At 41.2% G+C, this 22,911-nt stretch overlaps 1 protein-coding gene across 3 annotated transcripts in view; it reads left to right on the top strand.

Annotated features, from left to right (window-relative positions):
* Positions 1–22,911, top strand: part of LOC123760748 (uncharacterized) — a 165,566-nt gene that overhangs the window by 18,489 nt on the left and 124,166 nt on the right. The window lies entirely within an intron of this gene.

Consider the following 22,911-nt stretch of genomic DNA (forward strand, 5'->3'; position numbering starts at 1 on the left):
CATTTTATAAAAACGTTTGTGAACACCGCGTCTAGAAACGTTTTGTTCCTGCGTGTTGTAAATTACTAAAAATAAAAAACTTGTTGATTAGACATTAAACGTTGTCATGGTCAGTTCACCAGAACCAGTTGATTTGTTTACATTTGTTTTCCGTTAATATTATTATATAGTAACTAGCAATATGTAACAAGAGTTATTATACGTAACTCTGTTGACTGAGGCATCGTCCCTATATGTAAAATGGGAACTGAATGATGTGCAATACTGCAAAGCCATTTCATTACTGCCATCCTTCCATCGTGGTCTATCAAGGGACCAATAACATCTCCACAGTTCTCTTGGGTTACACACTCACACATCTGAAGATTTCCTCAGGGAAGTCTCTAATGTTGTGAGACACTCTCTTCACGCTTGCAGTTACTTCATCTTGTTCTTTTCTTATTTTCTTTACGTATTATTATCTTATACTCTGGCTTTGTTGCTAATATAAATTTGTTAAAAACTCTAGCTAATCATCAACAGATTTAGTGTTCCTGATTAGATTGTATTCCTGATTAGATTGTATTTTTTTTAGTACGTTTTCTTCATATAACTAAAACAATCAGTGATTATCTGAATGTGTTCATAATGTTTTTATCGAGAGTTACATATGAAAGCTTAATTAAATTCATTTCACTAATATCAGAACGAAGTGATGTGATATTAGTGAATAAATGTATGTTTAAAATGAATTCTCTGATATAGTGTATCGTGACATCGGTGTGTCGTAAACAACTTGGTGTATGGGTACATGGGTGTATGGGTGTATGGGTGTTTGGGTGTATTGGTGACACCGTTGTGGAGAAATACTATAGTAAGAGTAGTCTAAATTTGCCTTACACTTAATCGATGCATACACATATGCTGGCTGGTACGGCGACGGCCTTGCTTCTTACAGGGTTCGAATCCCCGATGTTTCCAAGTAGATGGGTTTTGTTCCTTTACTCCGACATCACATCCCAGCTCCTTGTCCTCACATCCCAGCTCCTTATCCTCACATCCCAGGTCCTTGTCCTCAGGCTCCACCCTACAGTTAACAATGAACAACATTGAAGAACAGACTCTTAAGAGTTGTATTTCAAGGAACATAATGTGAGAACCACATAACTGGTGGCTGCCAGTGTTGGTGGCTGCCAGTGTTGTGGAGTATCCACTTTAACGACGTGCTACGCTTCCCACCCGAGGCTCTGTACCCTGTACTGGGACTGGAGTCTAACCTTTTGACATACAAAAAGAGGAAGTGCTGATTCAATGTCGGCGCCTTAGTAAACGAGCCTACTGCTCCTGGAGTAGGCAAATGCAGGCTGTATTTGTGAGAGAGAGAGAGAGAGAGAGAGAGAGAGAGAGAGAGAGAGAGAGAGAGAGAGAGAGAGAGAGAGAGAGGCAGAGAGAGAGAGAGAGAGGCAGAGAGAGAGAGAGAGAGAGAGAGAGAGAGAGAGAGAGAGAGAGAGAGAGAGAGAGAGAGAGAGAGAGAGGCAGAGAGAGAGAGAGAGAGGCAGAGAGAGAGAGAGAGAGAGAGAGAGAGAGAGAGAGAGAGAGAGAGAGAGAACGGATGGCTATGTTCAGACTGAGAGGATAGAGCTAGGAGTTAATATGTCAAAGGGAGTTTGTGCTCAGTCGATTAAAGCAGTGTCTGGGATGCGCCCGGACGCAGGTTCGAATCCTCGTCACGGCCCTTGTGGATTAGTTCATGTCAAAGGGAGGTGGTGGAGGGGGTTGAGAGGTAGTGTTGGAGGTGGAGGAGAAAAGGGGGTCAAAGGTGGCGGGAAATGGCGTAGATTGAGGGTGCGTGAGGGTGCAGGAGGGGGGGGGGGGCAGGGGGGAGGGGGCAGGAGGGGGGCAAGGATGGCAATCAGCTGAGTGAGTCTGGCACTTGCGGGCAAGAAGGGCGGCACAGTCAATGACGTCAATGGTTTAATATCACCAGCGCTCTCATATCTTATCACCCCATCCCATACACGCCTTGTTGACCGGCGGTGTGTGTGTGTGTGTGTGTGTGTGTGTGTGTGTGTGTGGGAGGGAGAGAGACAGAGACAGAGAAAGAGAGACAGAGAAAGAGAGAGAGAGAGAGAGAGAGAGAGAGAGAGAGAGAGAGAGAGAGAGAGAGAGAGAGAGAGAGATAAAAAGAACTCCCAAGAGATTCATGAGCACCTTAACAAAGCCTGTGCATTAAGAAACAGTGCGATCAAAGCCCCCGCTAAACAATGAAGTCAAACATTTCGTAAATAAAAAGATCCCTTAAAGTTGAGTACGACAAGAGAGGGGGGGGGGAAAGTTTATTTTAGGGCGAATTATAGTCTCAAGATCCCTTAAGGCTACCCTTAGCCTTGCCAAGCCCAAAGGATGTCAAAACCGCTGCTCTATTTCACCAATTACATCAATACCCCATTTTTTCATCTTTAAATCATTATCTTTCCCCTGTTGTTAATTGACGACCGATGCCACAGATACAAGGATACAGGAGTGCATGTAACCTCAGGTTACAGCTGAATCTTGTGTGGTGGTGTCGTCGAGGTGGGAGCATAATGATCTTAGTACAGTAATTGGCTTCACCTATGACTTGACTCCTGTAGTCAACTCGTCTTTCAAAACCCGTAGACTTATGTCTATAAATTTATCCTTAATTATTGACCCTCATTAGTTTGTTTTTTTTCCTTTCTTTAATCTTTTTCCTTCTACTATTTTCCTTAGTACTGTAATATTATTTCAACTCTCTCTCTCTCTCTCTCTCTCTCTCTCTATATATATATATATATATATATATATATATATATATATATATATATATATTAGTATATTTTGGTAGCAGTCTTTCTTGTAAACATATGTTGTTAAATATGACCGAAAAAGTAAGATTAATAATTCTTACACGAATTTTCTCAATATTTCTTATGTTTCTTTTTACTGTCGATGGTAATTGAAAAATCAATTCTCCAAAATTCATTCTCCAAAATAGAAATTAATTTTGGAGAATTTATTTTTCAATTACCATCGACAGTAAAAAGAAATATATATATATATATATATATATATATATATATATATATATATATATATATATATATATATATATATATATATATATATATATAAAGCTCTTAAGTCACTTGAAATTGAGTGCTCAGTATTCCCCTGTGCACTATATGCAGGAGATCAGTCTTATCACCCTGTTTCTGTAGGACAGATGAGAATGTGTGCAAGCTCGTTAGCGTATTAAAAGCAATACCATCAGCTGTGGTTGAGTGCTCAAGGACTCGCTACACTTCGAAGCCTCACAGGTCTCTTAACTTCAGATGTCGGCCGAAGACAATTGCTGAGAAACCTTAACATTCCAGACACTTGGCTCCATCAACCCCGTACAATCTCCATCAGGCCCGCCCTATAATCTCCATTAGAATCTCTATAATCTCCATCAGACCTGAGATAATGTCAACAACCCTTATAATCTCAAATAGCATCCATAATCTCCTTTAGCCCCATAATCTCCAACAGCCCCTATAATCTCCAACAGCCCCTATAATCTCCAACAGCCCCCATAATTTCCACGAGCCTCTATAATTCTCAACACCACCTTTAATCTCCATCAGCTTGAAGACAAGCCCCTTAATTACCACCTCCTCCCCCCCTTCCCCCCAGCAGAGTTTCCACTAGCAAGTTCCACCTGTATAGAACTTGAGAAGCTTAAACTGGCTGCCTCTCCTGTCCTCAACCTTCAAATCTTTGATGGTTTTGAAGTCAAAATTAGTGTCTAAATATTATTAAATGTTCATTTAGTTGCTGCCACTCTGCTAATTCCTCAACTAATTACTGTAATTTGTTTCACAGGTGGGAATAGAAATAGACGACTTCTGACTTTCGTCAACAGGCTTATAGACCTTTACCCTTCTAGACTGCCAATGTTAAGCCTTGGCCTAAAACCAATTGGTGAACTTAATTGGTCTTTAGGATCCGGTAGAAATAGTTCAAAGGCAGGTCACGATAATTTGAGCTTAACTCACGTGTACCAGCACAGAAAATTTTCCCTTTTTTTCTTGAAAATAGCATTTGATATGTATGATTGAGACCCCCTCTCCTAGTGCGGAGTCTCCCATAGGTGAAGAGATTTAGGGCCCAGGTGAGTAATGTCCCGACATTTAAGCACAGATGCTGCACATTCAACATCCTATGGGAGATGACACATGCACCGGAGAGACTGGTAATATTCTAATGGCACAGCTGAAGGGAGAACCCAGATTACAGGCAGCGAGTACTGAGGGCTGTAGCGGCGTCAGGTACAGCGATGTAGACCCCCCACACAGCTAGCTAGGATCTGGTACACCGGTTACACGCACCTGTGGGCTAGGATCAACATGAGCCAGACATCTGTCCCCCATTTTATAAAAATCCAATTAAGTTAAAGGTCAGCGAGTAGTCAAACAATTTGATCTATATACTGTGTAGACCTTAACCTCTGGCTTATACTGAGGAGACCTTGACTTCTGACCAATACTGAGGCGACTTAACCATGCTCAGAATAACACACACACACACACACACACACACACACACACACACACACACACACACACACACACACACACACACACACACACACACACACATTGACCTTAGATAACGTTCCTCCCAGCTTGGTTGCATGTGAAATAATACAAAAAACATATATTTATGGACAGTTGAAAATAGTTTTCCAAAAAAACTGGAACAGAAACCACATATTGCCAGGGTTGAGAACAGGGACTATATATATATATATATATATATATATATATATATATATATATATATATATATATATATATATATATATATATATATAATATATATATATATAAAATATATATACATCCTCAAGTTTTTTTTTGATTCAGCATCTATCTCTCGTTCATTCTTTCTAAAATATATTTAAATATATCATAAATAATTTTTTTTTCGTCATGTTGATAAAAAAACAAGAACAAATATTAACGCAATAGTCTAGGCAGTCAGTTCACAGCCGACAGGTCCCAGCTCCGATTCCCAGCGGTAGGACATTAACATTTGGGCCATTGCCTTTAACCTGTTGCGTCTGTTCACCTAGCAGAAAGTAAGTATCCGAGAGTTAGGCATCTCTTGGGGACGGTTGGTAGTAGGCCTATTGTGGACCTCGTTAAACCTATCAGGTTTCAACCATCCTGTTTCCAACAATTATAGACAATATTTGAATTTAGCAACAAAAGTGAATATCAAAACGTGCTTAAGGACAAATTTTAAATTTAGTCCCCAGGACAATTTTTGTTGAGTTTGTCATTGAAGGGAAAAAGAGCATCGGGTAGAGGGTGGTGACGGGCGGGTAATTATTTCCCGCCAAAACTGTCAGCTGACTGCCTGCCGCAGCACCCTCTCAGTCTGTAACTAGGTTGTCAGGTAGGCGTTTGTAGAGGAAAAGCAGGGAGCGTGAGAGAGAGAGAGAGAGAGAGAGAGAGAGAGAGAGAGAGAGAGAGAGAGAGAGAGAGAGAGAGAGAGAGAGGGGGGGGGGGGAGGTAAGAAAGGATTGGAATAAAGGCAGAGAAGTGACCGAGACAGAAGCAGAGTGAACGAGAGAGATGAAAGCTCTCGAGTCGCTCAACTTTGCTACAGTGGTGTAGCACAGAATAGTGTCCTTTGCCTCATGCACGTAAAAAGCATATTTTAAACGATCTACCTCCCTCTCATTCCTCAAGCTGTGCCCAGGACTCCAGTCTTGCTTTTTTTTACGACACAGAAAACTCGGGCGATGCTCACAACGACTCTATTGGGCACTGAACCTTGGAAATGCTTATGGTTGGGGTCGAATAGAGTCTTATATAGAGATTATAAGTCTCTAGGTCATGGGTCAGATGGGCTGATGGAGGATAACAAGCTCTCAGCGTCCTGTGTCATTCGGGAAAAAAGTAATATTACCTCTAGGCGTCGATAAGATAAGGGATAAGGTAACACTTATAAATAATAACTACGTTTGTAACTTCGTTTAGCAATCGTCAAGCTTAGTATATCTTAACACCAATGTAAGTACGATGAACTACCTTCAAATTAAGTATGAACAACTTGTTCCACAGAAAGTATGAAAACCTAATGCCAGACTAATTTTGGCGAATCACTGACAATCTAAATATTGGAGAACTATTCCTACACTAAGTAGGACTAGCCCCAATCTACTAAGTGAGACGGACAACCGTTCAAACTACGTCAGACTAGCTACGAGCTAAGCATGACAAACCATCTCAAGTCTACATATGACAAACCACCTAGCTCGCAGCTACAGACACATAATGAGACATAATGCATAATGAGACGCATAATGGCATAATGAGAGAGCATAATTGCTGATCATGGCAGACATAAACCATGGTGAACTTATCTGGAAATTGAGACACTCTCCATTCTCCATAACAAACATGTGACGCAACAATTAGTCAGTTATTTAAAGAACTTACTGTTACATTCTTGTACAGCCATATCTTGTACTAATACAACATGCAATAAATGATTCATTGAAAAAGAAGGGGGGTGGACGACGAAGTAGGGGACTGAAAGGATTAAGATGCACCTTTTCTACTAAACCTGTTTCCCAGAATGAGTAAGACATTGTTAACTTGGATGATGCAGCACCACCAGGAGCCACCAACCTCTGTGTCCGGGTCTCTGATGGCATACAAGTAAATACAAGACGAAGACAAGAAACCAAACTAAGACTAGGAAGGTTTCTTAGGAAGAAACTTCCTAAGACAACCTAAGTTGTCTTAGGAAGAGAGTCTAAGAACAGGAGAACATCTGGGTAAATAGCCAATAGAATGGATAACGTGGATTTGGAATTTAAGACCTCAATAATTAACAGACAAGGCCGAGAAACAGAACGAAAAGCAGATGATATTGAAAAAAATTCAGAATATAGAAGTCAGGAAGAACGTTAACATATGCAAGTGAAAATCAAAACCAAAAAGAAAAAGAGAATAGGTAAAAAAAACACATTAAAATTGTCTCCAAAGACGAGACAACTAAAGCTGCTCCATATAGCCACGTTAGAAGTCTAATCATTAATAACAAAGTGACCAGCTTAAACAAGAAGAAAGAGCGTAAGTAAAGTCGATATGATTTGAAGTTTAATCATACGGTCAGTGCATTGAGTGACCACCGGCTGGTGAGGCGGAGCCCAAGACCTGAAGCTCGACTCTGGACGAACAAACAGGTATGTGTGTGTGTGTGTGTGTAAAAATGTGTAGGTGAGTACACATACACGTACAAAGGGGCCTCATAGCCTGGTGGATAGCGCGCAGGACTCGTAATTCTGTGGCGCGGGTTCGATTCCCGCACGAGGCAGAAACAAATGGGCAAAGTTTCTTTCACCCTGAATGCCCCTGTTACCTAGCAGTAAATAGGTACCTGGGAGTTAGTCAGCTGTCACGGGCTGCTTCCTGGGGGTGGAGGCCTGGTAGAGTACCGGGCCGCTGGGACACTAAAGCCCCGAAATCATCTCAAGATAACCTCAAGATACACTGCACAGACAAGAGGGACGGTGCCACTCTCACTATATATATATATATATATATATATATATATATATATATATATATATATATATATATATATATATATATATATATATATATATATGTCGTACCTAGTAGCCAGAACGCACTTCTCAGCCTACTATGCAAGGCCAAATTTGCCTAATAAGCCAAGTTTTCCTGAATTAATATATTTTCTCTAATTTTTTTCTTATGAAATGATAAAGCTACCCATTTCATTATGTATGAGGTCAATTTTTTTTATTTTAGTTAAAATTAACGTAGATATATGACCGAACCTAACCAACCCTACCTAACCTAACCTAACCAATCTTTATAGGTTAGGTTAGGTTAGGTAGCCGAAAAAGTTAGGTTAGGTTAGGTTAGGTAGGTTAGGTAGTCGAAAAACAAATAATTCATGAAAACTTGGCTTATTAGGCAAATTTGGCCTTGCATTGTAGGCTGAGAAGTGCGTTCTGGCTACTAGGTACGACATATATATATATATATATATATATATATATATATATATATATATATATATATATATATATATATATATATATATATATAATATATAATATGGAAGACTAGTACGACATGTCGTAATATATTTTGGGACGTCTTATTGAAACACATAGTGTCAAGTCCCACAGGAGGAGCTTGGAGAGGCTTACTGAAAGTCTCACGGGATGGAATATATTCAGGCCTTCGACAATATTCCTAAGTCGAATATATTGACAATATTTTATATAGTGTCAATATATTCGACAATATATATATTGGAGTCAGCACAGTTCAAATATATTCGTTTTCACACACACACACACACACACACACACACACACACACACACACACACACACACACACACACACACACACACACACACACACACACACACTCTCACACACACACACACACACAAACACACACACGAAACTGGCCAAATCTTGGACCCATACTGCGTCGAGACACGAAAGTGTGGATATGGATCGAGTCAGTATAAGGCATGAGGGAAGATGAGGTGAAGGAAGGTGAGGCCAAGGATGGTGAGGCCAAGGATGGTGAGGCCAAGGATGGTGAGGACAAGGAAGGTGAAGGGTAGCTGGAAAAGTAAAGCACGATAGCACCAAACTAGCTAGTAAAAGTACGAACATCAGAATAACGGAGACTACATGAGAACTAAATAGCAACAAATAAAGGTCAACAGAAAAGGGAAGAGACACGGAACAAGGCAAAAGGTAAAATAGTGAGACACAGAGAGAGAGAGATAGATAGAGAAGGGAAGAGAAGAGATCAACGAGAGCACAGAGATGCTATAGATAAGTTGGATCGTACTTGGTAAGAACGTTAGAGCTTTTAACTATGTACTGAATTAAAGCAAGAGTCAGCAGCAACAAAGTCAGGATTGATGTCCATGTTGGGATATAACGGTCCATGTTGGGCATGTTGGGCATGTGGTCCATGTTGGGCATGTTGTCCATGTTGGGCATGTTGTCCATGTTGGGCATGTTGGGGTATTAGGTCCGTGTTGGGCATGTTAGGGTATGACGGTCGACTCAGCAAGACAGCATCTGTGGAGAGTACAGGCAGGATATATTATGGATGAAGAGGTGGATTACTACTGTGGAACACAGTGTGGTCTGTGGTCTTGACACAGCCTGGTCAATGGTCTTGACATAGCCTGGTCAGTGGTTTAGGCACAGAATTTTCTCTGGCCTCGACACAGAATACTGATCTTGAGGTCTATCACAGTCTAGTCTGAGGGGTCTAGACACGGCAAAATGGTCTCCTGAATGTTCTCCTGCGCCGCCACACACGCGAGAATTTCCAGAGCGAGAGAGAGAGAAAAAATAAACCCGTAACGGTTCACTGGGGACTTGTGTCCTCAGCACGACACAGGAGGGATCGTGTCGGCCACCGAAAAACTTCACTTTAGTGCCAGAAGCTCGGCCAAAGATTTACTTTTACTCCGAACTGATTATTTTTTGCTGGAGGTTGAGTCCACGGAATCCAAGTTCAGGAGATACATAAGAATATTTTGAACACTTATGTAATACTGTGTGTGTGTGTGTGTGTGTGTGTGTGTGTGTTCTCCTAGTTGTGCTTGCGGGGGTTGAGCTCTGCTCTTTCGGCCCGCCTCTCAACTGTCAATCAACTGTTTCTACTACTAGAAACAAACTAGTGTGTGTGTGTGTGTGTGTGTGTGTGTGTGTGTGTGTGTGTGTGTGTGTGTGTGTGTGTGTGTGTGTGTGTGTACCAGCCCATCTTCCTGTATAGATAGTACTTTTTTAACTATTTGCACCATAGTACAAATGCGTGTATTAGGCCTAGCAAGGTTAAGTTAGATTAGTTTAGTTTGACTTTACAAAATAGAAAATCTTTTCCGATTTGTCCAAAATTCACAATAGAACAGATTTCAACTTTCTAATTGCGTGGTACGTCTGTATATGTACTATGATCCTCATCGGTACTACGAGTACTACCATAACAGGAGGATGAGCTGGCTATCATTATTATAAGGGTCCTGAATGATTTTCTGCTTTAATTTTATTGTTTGATTTTCGCCATTTAACGTTATTATTCGTTTTGTTAATTATTTTTTTTTTATCTTTCACAGGTAAGGTGGATGAGACTTGTCTGGTCTTGACTTGCCCCGAGTGGGCGGACTCGCCTCATGGAGAGTTCTCAAAGCTACGCATACTGGCAACAGAGAAGTATATAGAAATTTAGAGTTATGAGAGAGAGAGAATCTCTCTCTCTCTCTCTCTCTATCTGTATTTGCTGTAATCTGTATTTATTGTAACCACTCTAATCACTTTGTACTGTAACTACATGGCTGAGTGGTTATAGTACTGAGCTGCCAGAGATATGGTAATCTGGCGGCCCAGGTTCGAATCCCGGAGGGGGCTGAAGAGTTTACAGTTGTACATACGCTTGGGCCACCATTGAAGTTTTACACATATAGAGTACGTGTATTTCTTTCTAACACACACACACACACACACACACACACACACACACACACACACACACACACACACACACACACACACACACACACATGCCCAGGTGTGCTTACTCACACCCGCCTGGTGTGAGTACACACACCCGTCTGGTGTGAGTACAAACACCTGCCTGGTGTGTGTACACACACCTACTTGGTGAGAGTACACCAGGTGGGTGTGTAATATTAGAAGGGGAATATAATCAATGAAGTTGAGGCTATTTACAGCGTGCCTTGACCTTAACTCTCCCTCTCCCTGGCACTCACTCTCCCTGCACTTGCTCACTCTCCTTGTCACTCTCACTCTCCCTAGCACTCTCACCTTTCCCTCACTCACATACTCACCCTGACTTTCAGCCACTAACTCGTTCTAGACTGACCTTTTGAAGGGTGAGAACGTTCCCTAAATATTCCAAAACTAACTTTCCAAATGGTTGTTAAAAATAGCACAGTTGGGTCTTAGTACGCTCGCGTTATGTCTCTTTTATGGCGATTTCAATACTCCATATAACCCTATTGAAGCTGTTGAGTCTTAGCGGTGTTGACTGACAAGCCTATCAAAAGCACTTGTCTAAGCTGGTCTAGGTCGTTGTCAGAACGTTATATAAACGACTAATTTACCCAATTTTGCGTAATTTTTCTGATATTTTACGCAATTGTTAATGAGAAACTTTGAAAAATGATAATTATCCCATTTGGTAATCTACTCTTATCTTTCGGCAGTTATGGGTCAAATTTCAATCAATTACACCAATTGATATTGCATTTTGTCTTCATCTAAATCAATATTGGTGTTCAGGCGCTAATGTGATAACAGATTCACAAGCAATACCCTCACAAACTTAAAACCACAAATTGAACTGCAAAATCAATTAATTCTTGCACTTCTCAAATCTTCTATTTTCATTTCAAACATTTTGTTCTTGTTTTCAATCTTGTTTTAAGTTAAAACCTGCATATAAAACTTTCTTGGTGTTTCTGGTGTATTGTGTTCGTCTCTTCCCAGTGGTTTATAGTTAATTTGGGTTAGTACAACCTTCATGTGACGAAAGGAGAATCTCGAACGAGTATTTCAGGAGAATATCTAAAACCAACAGAAATGTTTAAGGACAGAAGAAAATGTATATATGATGGTTAGCATTGTAAATGTGTGGCCACGTCTGTGGTAGAAAATAATAATAATAAAAGGGAACTATCAGGGGGGAAAGCGCCAAGTCATTACGACTATATAGCACTTGCAAAGGGTCAAGATAAGGATTTGGGATGGGAAAGGGGGAAGGAATGGTGCCCAACCACTTGGACGGTCGGGGATTGAACGCCGACCTGCATGAAGCGAGACCGTCGCTCTACCGTCCAGCCCAAGTGGCTGGGTTATAATAATAAAAAATAATAATAATAAGTAATGTTTTAGTTCTGGATAACACACTTTTTGTATGTTAAAATTCTCCGAGCTCATTGACTAGGATCAACAACAGGTAGCACTCTTCCGCATCTCCCACATATTGGTTTGCATTGCGCTTAGCGGTTTACAATTGTTTTTAGCGTCTCTGGAGGGGTGCCGGCGTTATTAGACCATCAGCTCAACATAGAGCAGCTGCGGTGTGGGATCGAGTCTTTCTTAACAATCAGAAAGGGAATGGAAAGCTCGTTGTTAAAAATGTATATATGTTAATAGAATATTAAACATGGGAAAGTATTTACGTTAGTAGAAAATTTAAGAGTTGAATATTTAATATAGTAGAATATGTAAAGTATCATTATATATATGTTAGTATAATACCTAATATAGTAGAATATATGTTAGCATAGTAATTTTTTTTACGTAATTTAAAATTACATATAACCATCTACGTCACTAACGTATATTTAGTACATATTGTGCGTTTCTTCTTTGCAAATCCCATTTCCTGCTTCGTTTTCTACTCGTGTAACTTCCGTTCCCATTTCCCTATTTCAGTTGCCATTTCCCAATAATTCACAATTACATTCCGTCAAATTCCCGATTTTCAGAAATAGTTGTCGTTTTTGTTTCCACGTGACACAACGAGAGATCTCTTGACGTGGTTGTACAAGAGATCTGTTCACGTGTTTGTACAAGAGACCTCTTCACGTGGTTGTACAAGAGACCTCTTCACGTGGTTGTACAAGAGACCTCTTCACGTGATTGTACAAGAGACCTCTTCACGTGGTTGTACAAGAGGCCTCTTCACGTGGTTGTACAAGAGACCTCTTCACGTGGTTGTACAAGAGACCTCTTCACGTGGTTGTACAAGAGACCTCTTCACGTGGTTGTACAAGAGACCTCTTCACGTGTTTGTACAAGAGATCTCTTCACGTGTTTGTACAAGAGACCTCTTCACGTGGTTGTACAAGAGACCTCTTCACGTGTTTGTACAAGAGACCTCTTCACGTGTTTGTACAAGAGACCTCTTCACGTGTTTGTACAAGAGACCTCTTCACGTGGTTGTACAAGAGACCTCTTCACGTGGTTGTACAAGAGACCTCTTCACGTGTTTGTACAAGAGACCTCTTCACGTGGTTGTACAAGAGACCTCTTCACGTGGTTGTACAAGAGACCTCTTCACGTGTTTGTACAAGAGACCTCTTCACGTGGTTGTACAAGAGACCTGCGACCATATTCCAGGCCTGGCAAGGTAGCGACCATATTCCAGGCCTGGCAAGGAAGCGACCATATCCCAGGCCTGGCAAGGTAGCGACCATATTCCAGGCCTGGCAAGGTAGCGACCATATCCCAGGCCTGGCAAGGAAGCGACCATATCCCAGGCATGGCAGGGAGACGACCATATCCCAGGCCTGGCAGGGAGACGACCATATCCCAGGCCTGGCAAGGTAGCAACCATATCCCAGGCCTGGCAAGGTAGCGAAGATATCCCAGGCCTGGCAAGGAAGCGACCATATCCCAGGCATGGCAAGGTAGCGACCATATCCCAGGCCTGGCAAGGAAGCGACCATATCCCAGGCCTGGCAAGGTAGCAACCATATCCCAGGCCTGGCAGGGAGACGATCATACGAGAACCAAATGTTTAAACAGTTTCTCAACAATGACGTCTTCACAAGGCCAGACGGTAAACACAAGTCTCCCCTTCACACAGACAGATATCCCGTCAAACGCCAACCTGTCCATTTACACTATTTATAGTACTGGGCGTAGCCGCCCCTTATCTTACAAGTATGTCTTCAGATTTTAATATTTTGTTTACTGATTTTCCCCCCTGTTAGTACGCTTTGTTTTTATTAATTTAACATTGGCGCATGTTTTTTTTTTTTTTGACGTCCACCCCTGACGTCATAATGATGGGATAGGGGGGATGGGGGGAGGAGGGTGGGCACAAATGTAGAGTCAGCTCTTTAGGGGGGGGGGGGGGCTTGAGCGAGGTATTATTGATCTTCCAGGTGTGTGAACACCTCCGTAACACACCTGAGTCAAGCTACACGGTACGACACACACACACACACACACACACACACACACACACACACACACACACACCTGACAATGGCACACATCTGAACACCAGGGGTACGACACAGGCATCCTCTCTGAGCAGTGACTCTCGACCGGAACACCACAACAATTGAGCTAATCTGCTGTAACTCGGCCAGGCCCCAAAATGCTTTAGTTTCTCCCTTGAATATATCCCGTCTTTTATTTTGTTTTCACTGTTTACTTTAGTTAACGTTGTGTTTGACTTTCTCTAACTATAATTTTTTTAACGTCATTGAGGGAAATGTTGTAGTATTATTTTGACATGGTTCCTCGCTGGGATATATACAAGCTCGTGTTTGAGTGCTGAGAATCACTAATCTAGTGTTTAAAATAATATAATTTATATTGTTAAAACAGACGATATTTATAGTTTACAGAAAATATTAGGATTGAATTTATTTTTTGATATTCTCTCCTTGCTGTCTGTGAGTCCGCGAGTCTGTAGGTCCTCGGGTCTGTGAGTCTCATATTCTGGCAATATGTTATAGCTGCAGCGCATGGACTGATAAGCAGATTTTGACGGAAAGTAGCAAAACAGGTGTGACAGTTGTAGGTGATGAATGCGCTATGTCGCACAACTGGCAAAAATCGGAGACCAATTTATCGAAGATTTAATTTGCGTTTTCTTAACTAGTCGATTGTTATTATATAAATTTAGCAAACATTTCGTTGTTAATTTTGTTTATATGTGTTATATACGTCTTTTTATTTTTGTTACAATACACGGAAAATTAACGAAGTTTCCGTTGTAACATATTTACCTGGATTTACCTGAGGATCATGCCTATGTAGTGGTCTCGACGGGGACATGAAACAATCGGCTTGTCAAATGTTCTCCATTTTTTTTATATTTTTTTTTCAATTGAATTTTCAACTAAAGTAATGCGTTGGTCAGGATGAAAAAGCATCTCCCGTTTTCTGTCCTCCAGTGTTACCTATTGAGCTCGAAGCTGCTTGTATGCGTTACATTGAACCTATTAAAGAAGTGATCTGGGGTAAATATCCTCCAATTTGTTCAGTAATTTGTAAGTTTCTGTGAGATCAGCCTTGTCACCTCCGATTTACAGTGTTGTTAGTGCTGTGGCCTTTGCCCTTACTTGGTATGAGAGGAGATTTAGTTCTGAGAGGATTTTTATCACTCTGAGTTGTACTTGTCTCCAAATCATGACTTTCTGAAGGTGAGGTCTCCGTGCTTGGAACAATAGTCCAAATGGGTCGTACCAGCGATTTGAACAGTTGAATGCACTTTCTATTTGTTGAAGTCAAAGATTCGTTTGACTTCCTATGGCTTTTTTCTTTCTATAATATTTTTTAAAGAGAATTTTGGATTGTTCCAAATCTTGCCACAGTGTAATATGTTACAAGTCCATGACGAGTTATGCTTTTTTAACAACAGCTGTTAAAATGGTCAACCTCAATCATTTGTTAAGCATCTCTCTCTCTTTCAATCTGTTTCTCTTTTTGTCTTTATCTCTGTGGCTGCCTCTCTCTCTCTCTCTCTCTCTCTCTCTCTCTCTCTCTCTCTCTCTCTCTCTCTCTCTCTCTCTCTCTCTCTCTCTCTCTCTCTCTCTCTCTGTTTCTCTCTCTCTCTCTCTCTCTCTCTCTCTCTCTCTCTCTCTCTCTCTCTCTCTCTCTCTCTCTCTCTCTCTCTCTCTCTCTCTCTCTCTCTCTCTCTCTCTCTCTCTCTAGATATTTCTTCAGAAAAGGTATCTAATATTTTCTCAGAAGATGGCCCGATATTCCCCCAGAAAACCTTGAAATGATTTATATATATATATATATATATATATATATATATATATATATATATATATATATATATATATATATATATACATATATATTTCAATTTAATGTTAACAGTGTACAAAAGGTGCAGATTAGGAGGAAACTCTTTTTCATGTTTATACAAGGTGTGGCCTCGACCACAGTAAAGTGTACACAGGGTGTGGCCTCGACCACAGTAAAGTGTACACAGGGTGTGGCCTCGACCACAGTAAAGTGTACACAGGGTGTGGCCTCGACCACAGTAAAGTGTACACAGGGTGTGGCCTCGACCACAGTAAAGTGTACACAGGGTGTGGCCTCGACCACAGTAAAGTGTACACAGGGTGTGGCCTCGACCACAGTAAAGTGTATAAAAATCATGAATGCGTTAATTTCAATTATTGTTTATTCTCAGAATTTAATCCCTGTTAGACATATGACTGTATGACTAAACGTTTCCTAGAACAATTTTTTTTAATAATTAGTTTAATTTGTTATAGTGCAGGTGAGGCTAACTGCCCTTAACGTGCTGACTACATGCTATGCATTCTTATAAATTAGTTTATAAACAGGTTCTGTGTGTTCTTGCTATTTTATTCTAAAATTTAACCTTCCTGACTACCTTGGTGTGCCTTTGTGTACACAAAGGCACACTGAGAAGTGTACACTTTGCTTCACAGTAAGTGTACACAAAGTGTTAACACTTTACTCCTGGTTCTAAACTAAAGTATACTTGCTGGTAGAGGAGTAGGTTACATTGTCGAGGCCTTTATAAACCCTTCAGAAGGTGACTAGCATTGAACCTGACTTATAACCCATTTAGTTAACCCTTAGACTGCGGGTCGTGATGCGGTTGGCATCAGAGCGACCTCTTCCCTTAACTAATACGTCATATTTTGCTCGTTATGGTCCACAATGTTCATATTACAAAGTATTATACAATTAGCACAGGGTCACAGATAATCCCCGTTTTCTATGTCTCGTCAGGCTATAGGTACAATAATACAATAATTCAATGAAGATTATAAATACTTTAGGAAGGATTCCTCGTTGAATCTTGACGAGAAGAGAACGTCTAGACGTTTACCTTTTGGGTATTGGCAATGACGTTAGACGTTCCTGTTCAACGGCTCGGGGATTGTTACGATGTTTAGGTTTGGGGGGTGGGGGGGGGGGGGGGGGGGGGAGGGGGGAGGTATCGTCTGAGGTCACGGGGAAGTTAGTAGATTTTTTTAGTTTTTTCTGACTGGTTCTTCTTGCAGAGAGAGACACGGTTTTTTCTGAGTGTTTGGGGCGAGGCGTGCCCGTCTGAGGGGCTCCGGCAGCTACTCCTGAACATCTGCCCATCATCAAGCGTGTTTAATTTTCGCATTTCCTCGGTAATGTTACGCATTTCAACTTAAGTTGTTTTTCCCCCCGAGGCATTATAATGCCTTATAAGTAGAAAAAATTATCCTACTTCCAAACCAGTACTTATCCAGTTTTTTCTTCAATGAAAATCTTATCCAATTTACAGCCCTTGTTTTGAGTTCTATTTTGTGTTTTTATATTAAAAATCTTATTTACATCGTGTATGTAACATTCTACCATTCATTTACATACTTCACTCATGTCACCCCTTACTTTTAGTCTTTGTAAAGAATATTATTTGAACATTTTCTTAATCCTAAGAAAATTATCTTAATAAGGAAGGGTACTAATTCCTTTCTCATTCTTCAATGCACTTTCGTTCTTGTGAATTTGTATCCATTCTGTAGACCCAACCACTTGTGCTGGACGGTAGAGCGACGGTCTTGCTTCATGCAAGTCGGCGTTCAATCCCCGACCGTCAAAGTGGTTTGGGCACCATTCCTTTCCCCCCTCCGTCCCATCCCAAATCCTTATCCTGACCCCCTTCCCAGTGCTACATAGTCGTAACGGCCTGAGTCTTTCTTCTGATCATTTTCCTTTCCTTCGAGAAACAAATCCTTGTATCCCATTAGTATTATTCTGTACATGTGTGCATTGATTTTTTGGGGGCTTGTTGATATATGACTGCTAGACCTTCTCGCAATGCAGACTCGCAAGTCCAACATCGTCCAGCTGAAGTCTGAAAACACTGCCACCTCAAAAACCTATATTTTCCGGCATTAAACAGAGTCTGCTAAACTTTCGTCCATTCTGAAAGTCTATTTCCATCAACCTGACGGGATATTTTTGGTGGGGATTCTTTGGATATATTTTCCCACTACCAATTTTTTGCATTGTCTTCAAATTTGCAGCTGAGGCTTTTCAGTCCTATCTTTAAACTATCTATATCTATCAAAGAGAAAGTGTCTGTCTATCTGTTTGAGGTTGGAGGCCAGAATTTTTGTTGTTAGCCTCACACAACTTTCCAAGACGAATTGTGAAAGGATGCCGCGGGTTATAGGGTGATTGGGGGTCCGCTCAAATGCCCCCACTTTAAGTAGGAATGGCTCCAATTGCGACAACCACGTGAAACTGAAATATGTGCAGAGTGCTAACAAGAGATATTTTCAGCTGATACTGACCTTGAATCGAAGATGATAACGTAGATTCAATGATACACGAGCATGTTTTGCTCTCCAGGGGAGAGAGAGTTGAAGAGAGGGACTGAGGGAGAGAGTTTTGGAGGGAGGGACTGAGAGAGAGAGAGAGAGAGAGAGAGAGAGAGAGAGAGAGAGAGAGAGAGAGAAAGAGAGAGAGAGAGAGAGAGAGAGAGAGAGAGAGAGAGAGAGAGAGAGAGAGAGAGAGAGAGAAAGAGAAAGAGAGAGAGAGAGAGTTAGTTGAAAGGAGGGACTTAGGAAGAGAGAATGGGAGAGAAATGAGGAATAGAGAAAGGATGAAGGAGAACGGGAAGGAAAGACAATGAGAACAGTAAAAAAAGAGTATGGGAGGGAGAGAGGACAGACGGGAGAGAGGAAGAGAGAATGCTAGAATGTAAAGGAGTGAGAATGGGAGGGAAGGAAGGCAGAATGGGAGAATTGTAGTATTGAAAAATGGGAGTTTAAGAGAAGAAGAATGGGAGTGAAGGAGAATGAGAGGGATGGGAAAAGGATATACAGAGTCTAGGAGGAAGGGAGAGAGAATAGAAGGGTGTAAAGGAAGGGTAGAAAACGGGAAAGTAGGAAGGCGTGAGAGAGAACTGAAGGTAGGGAGAAAGAGAGAGAGAGAGAGAGAGAGAGAGAGAGAGAGAGAGAGAGAGAGAGAGAGACAAGCACTGCCAGATGCCTCTCTCTCCCATGCTCTTTCTCTTGAAGAGAAAGTCTGTCTCCTTGTTTTAATATACAAGGATCCCATTCAGAGTCATGGTACCAGCCTCACCTAACATTGCAAAGGGTAGTGATGATTTTTGTGAGGGTGTCACAGTCGTGTGGTTGGTGTTAGACGCCACTTTGCCACCCCATGAAGGGATCATCCTCATAACCACCACCACCTTCACCAAGTCGGTGGATGTGAAATGTGTAAACAAAGGTCCGTAGAGTTTATACTCCCTTCTAAATATAGTAACTGGGTCAAGATCACGCACTACTTTACTGAATGTTCGGGGGTATTAGATCCTCAATCCTTGTACAGACATTTAACCAGCGCTCTATATTTATTTTTGTTTTCTTTTTCTGCCGATGGGATTCGTATTTCTTGAGGAGACTTCTGTTTATCGTCTTCCTTGGTAAGATTCATCTTCAGACAACATTATATTGATTGATTTCACTTTCCTGTCTAACGAGTAATTACAGAGCCGAGTGAATTAATTTGATGTGCACACACATACAGCTACACACACACATACAGTTACACACACACACACACACACACACACACACACACACACACACACACACACACACACACACACACACACAGTATACAACACCCTCACTTCCAACATGCCCGTCAACATACAGGGCATACAATACACCAGGCCAGGAAGCTACATACACCAAGAGGCTCAGGTGAGGATTCACACTCAACTGAGCCTCAAGAATAGATATTTTATATATATATTTTTTTTAGTTTAGAAAAGCAGATAAATGGATAAACGTTATTTAGTTATGTTAGTATCCATATAAGAAAAGAGAGAGGAACGTGTAAACAATTCGGCCAAGTCCCTTGTATCCTTATTTTTTTGACCACCGTCTGTATCCCCCAACCGGTTGCCGGATGCTCCCGGGGATCTTTACGTCTGTCTTCACTGTGAACCACATCATTCATGCGTAGCTAATTCATTCACAGGCGGATTGGGAGCCCCTTCATTTATTATTAACTTTTAGGTCGCTGGTGTTCGTACACTGGTAGTAAATATCTTGCGGGCCTCGTTAAGCGTATCGGTTGTCGTCCGTAAACTCGTTAAACAAACAGGATTTCACTCATCTGACTTTAGTATTCAAAGTTCACCAGGTGAGGAAAAAAATAATTATATGAGAGACGCAAGAAATATTATTAATTACCATAACAGAGATATTTTCCGATCAAGATTAGTGGCGTATGTTTAACACAAAGATTCATACAGGGAAATATCTTGTTAGCTAAAATTCCTCATCACTGAAGGTAGTTGAATTTAATAAGCAATTAACGGTATAACTGGCCTACAAGATAGGTAATTACTCCTATGTAGGTCACAGGAATGCTGTGACCAGTGGTGATGCCAGAACGAATTTTTCCTCCTAATTCGGCGTCAGCACGAATCCACAGCCTCCGCTCCCCTTTAGGCTTCCAGGACCAAGACAGCATTGGTTCGATCCCTTACAGGGACGCCTGGCCAACAGTCTTGGGTATCATTCCAAATTCATTTGTGTTAAAAGGATTATTACCCATCAAGATTCAACAGTTTTGAATAGTAAATCAAAATTTCTATTGTATCTAACATTCTCACATCGATCGCTTGGTTTAAAATAGCTCAAACATTTGATTATACTATTAATTGTAATTTGTCTAACCCTCATTACCATCAGAAGTTTCATTTTCATTATTTGAGAGAATTTACCCCTGTTCCCCGACCCCCTGTTCTTCAGAGTCCCCAACTCTGAGTGAACATGTCAACTGTACCTCTTGCAGAAAGAACAACTCATTAGCCCTAAGTCTACCTCTGATGGCCTAACCAATCCAAGTATACTGATTGAAAAAAATGTAACAATGGATTAGCCTTTCTAGAAAACAGATACTCCCCTCATTCTCCACTATCCGGCTCTCTATCCACTCTCTCTCTCTAATAGAGAGAGAGAGAGAGAGAGAGAGAGAGAGAGAGAGAGAGAGAGAGAGAGAGAGAGAGAGAGAGAGAGAGAGAGAGAGAGGGGAGAGGTTGAAGGTAGGTTAGGATGAGCCAAGAAGGAAGATCTGCGAGGAGTAAGGGTGGGGGGTGGGGCTGGAAGATGGGTAATGGGGGTGGGGGTGGGGAGGGGGGTGAGGAAGCAAAGGGAGGCCAGGTATTGATCCCTGGCGGGCCCGCACAACAGGTGGACCCCAGCTGGCAGCAAACAGGTGGTGGTGGTGGTGGTGGTAGTTTTGGCAGACAGTTGGTGTGGTGTATTTGGTGGCAGACAGCTGGTGGCGTATGTGCGTAAGAGCAGACAGCTGGTTCCAGACGTGTATCAGATGGTGGAGGGGGGGTGGGGGTGACTGATACAATGGTGTAAGGCAGGTGGGGCAAACATGTGGGGGAAATAGATAGTTTCTGATAGATAGCGGTTGATGGGTTTCAGCAGAAAGTAGATATAAAAAGGTGTTGACGGAAAGTAGACATAAGATATACATATGTGATGGAAGGCAGACATTGTGTCAGGTATTGTGGTAAGAGTTTTCATATAGCATTGTTATGGTATAGTTATGATGACGCAATGAGTTGTGTATGATTACTTATGATTATACAATGAGTTGTGCATGATTACCTATGGTAATACAATGAGTTGTGTTTGGTGACCTATGACCACACAGTGAGTTGAGTATGGTGAATTATGGTAGCACAATGAATGTATTCAACTAGTTGTACTCACCTAGTTGTGCTTGCGGGGGTTGAGTTTTGGTTCTTTGGTCCCGTTTCTCAATCTCGCCTCGGGGAGATTGGGGCCTATATATAGGCTCATCCTGGCCTATATATAGGCCAGGATGAGCTGATAAAGCTGCCCCATACTATATCAGCTCATCCTTGCCTAACCTAAACAGATATAATCTCCTCAGTCGCTCTCTCCCTTCTATCAAACTTGAAAGAAGATTATATTCAATAACAAATACATTAACACGAAAACAATGAAATAAAACATAAACCCATATATTACAACACAAACATGATACCATTGACGAATGGTATCATGTTTGATACCTTCACAGTCGCCCATTTAAAGGGAATCCCATTTGAATCTACGATTTAATTGGTAGAGAGTTGGCAGTTAATGTTAATGGGCACCGAAGCTTTATTTTTTGCCTCATACGATGTAACCAATAATGAAAGTATCCTGGAAAATGAATCCACTCTAACTTCACGTAGAATCTTTATCCATATTGAAGATGATAGGATTGAGTAATCAAACAGAATTTCAATATATTTCTTAATAAAATGTTAGAAGTGGTCACACTTTGGTTATACCAGACCTGGCCACACTTAACCCTAGGTACACCAGACCTGGCCACACCTACCCTAGGTAGACCAGACCTGGCCACACCTATCCTAGGTACACCAAACCTGGCCACACCTACCCTAGGTAGACCAGACCTGGCCACACCTATTCTAGGTACACCACACCTAACCACACCAAGGGGCGTATGAAAGCGTATATACACATCACTCTAGGTACCATATTACACTAGACTATGGATCTCCCCAAAAGGATAATTATCACATCATCTGGAGTTAAAAGCTTAATTAATGGATGTTCAACATCCATTAATTAATTTGTTATTTTTAACAAATTAATTTGTTAATTTGTATAAAAATCCCGTTCAAATGTACTACCAAATTAAACTGTAGTACCTAGTCTTACTGTATTATGCGGTCCTATTGTATCTTCTTATCTTGAGGTTATCTTGAGATGATTTCGGGGCTTAGTGTCCCCACGGCCCGGTCCTCGACC

This window comes from Procambarus clarkii, chromosome 21 (genome assembly GCF_040958095.1).
Source record: "Procambarus clarkii isolate CNS0578487 chromosome 21, FALCON_Pclarkii_2.0, whole genome shotgun sequence".
In the NCBI taxonomy this organism is placed as follows: domain Eukaryota; kingdom Metazoa; phylum Arthropoda; class Malacostraca; order Decapoda; family Cambaridae; genus Procambarus; species Procambarus clarkii.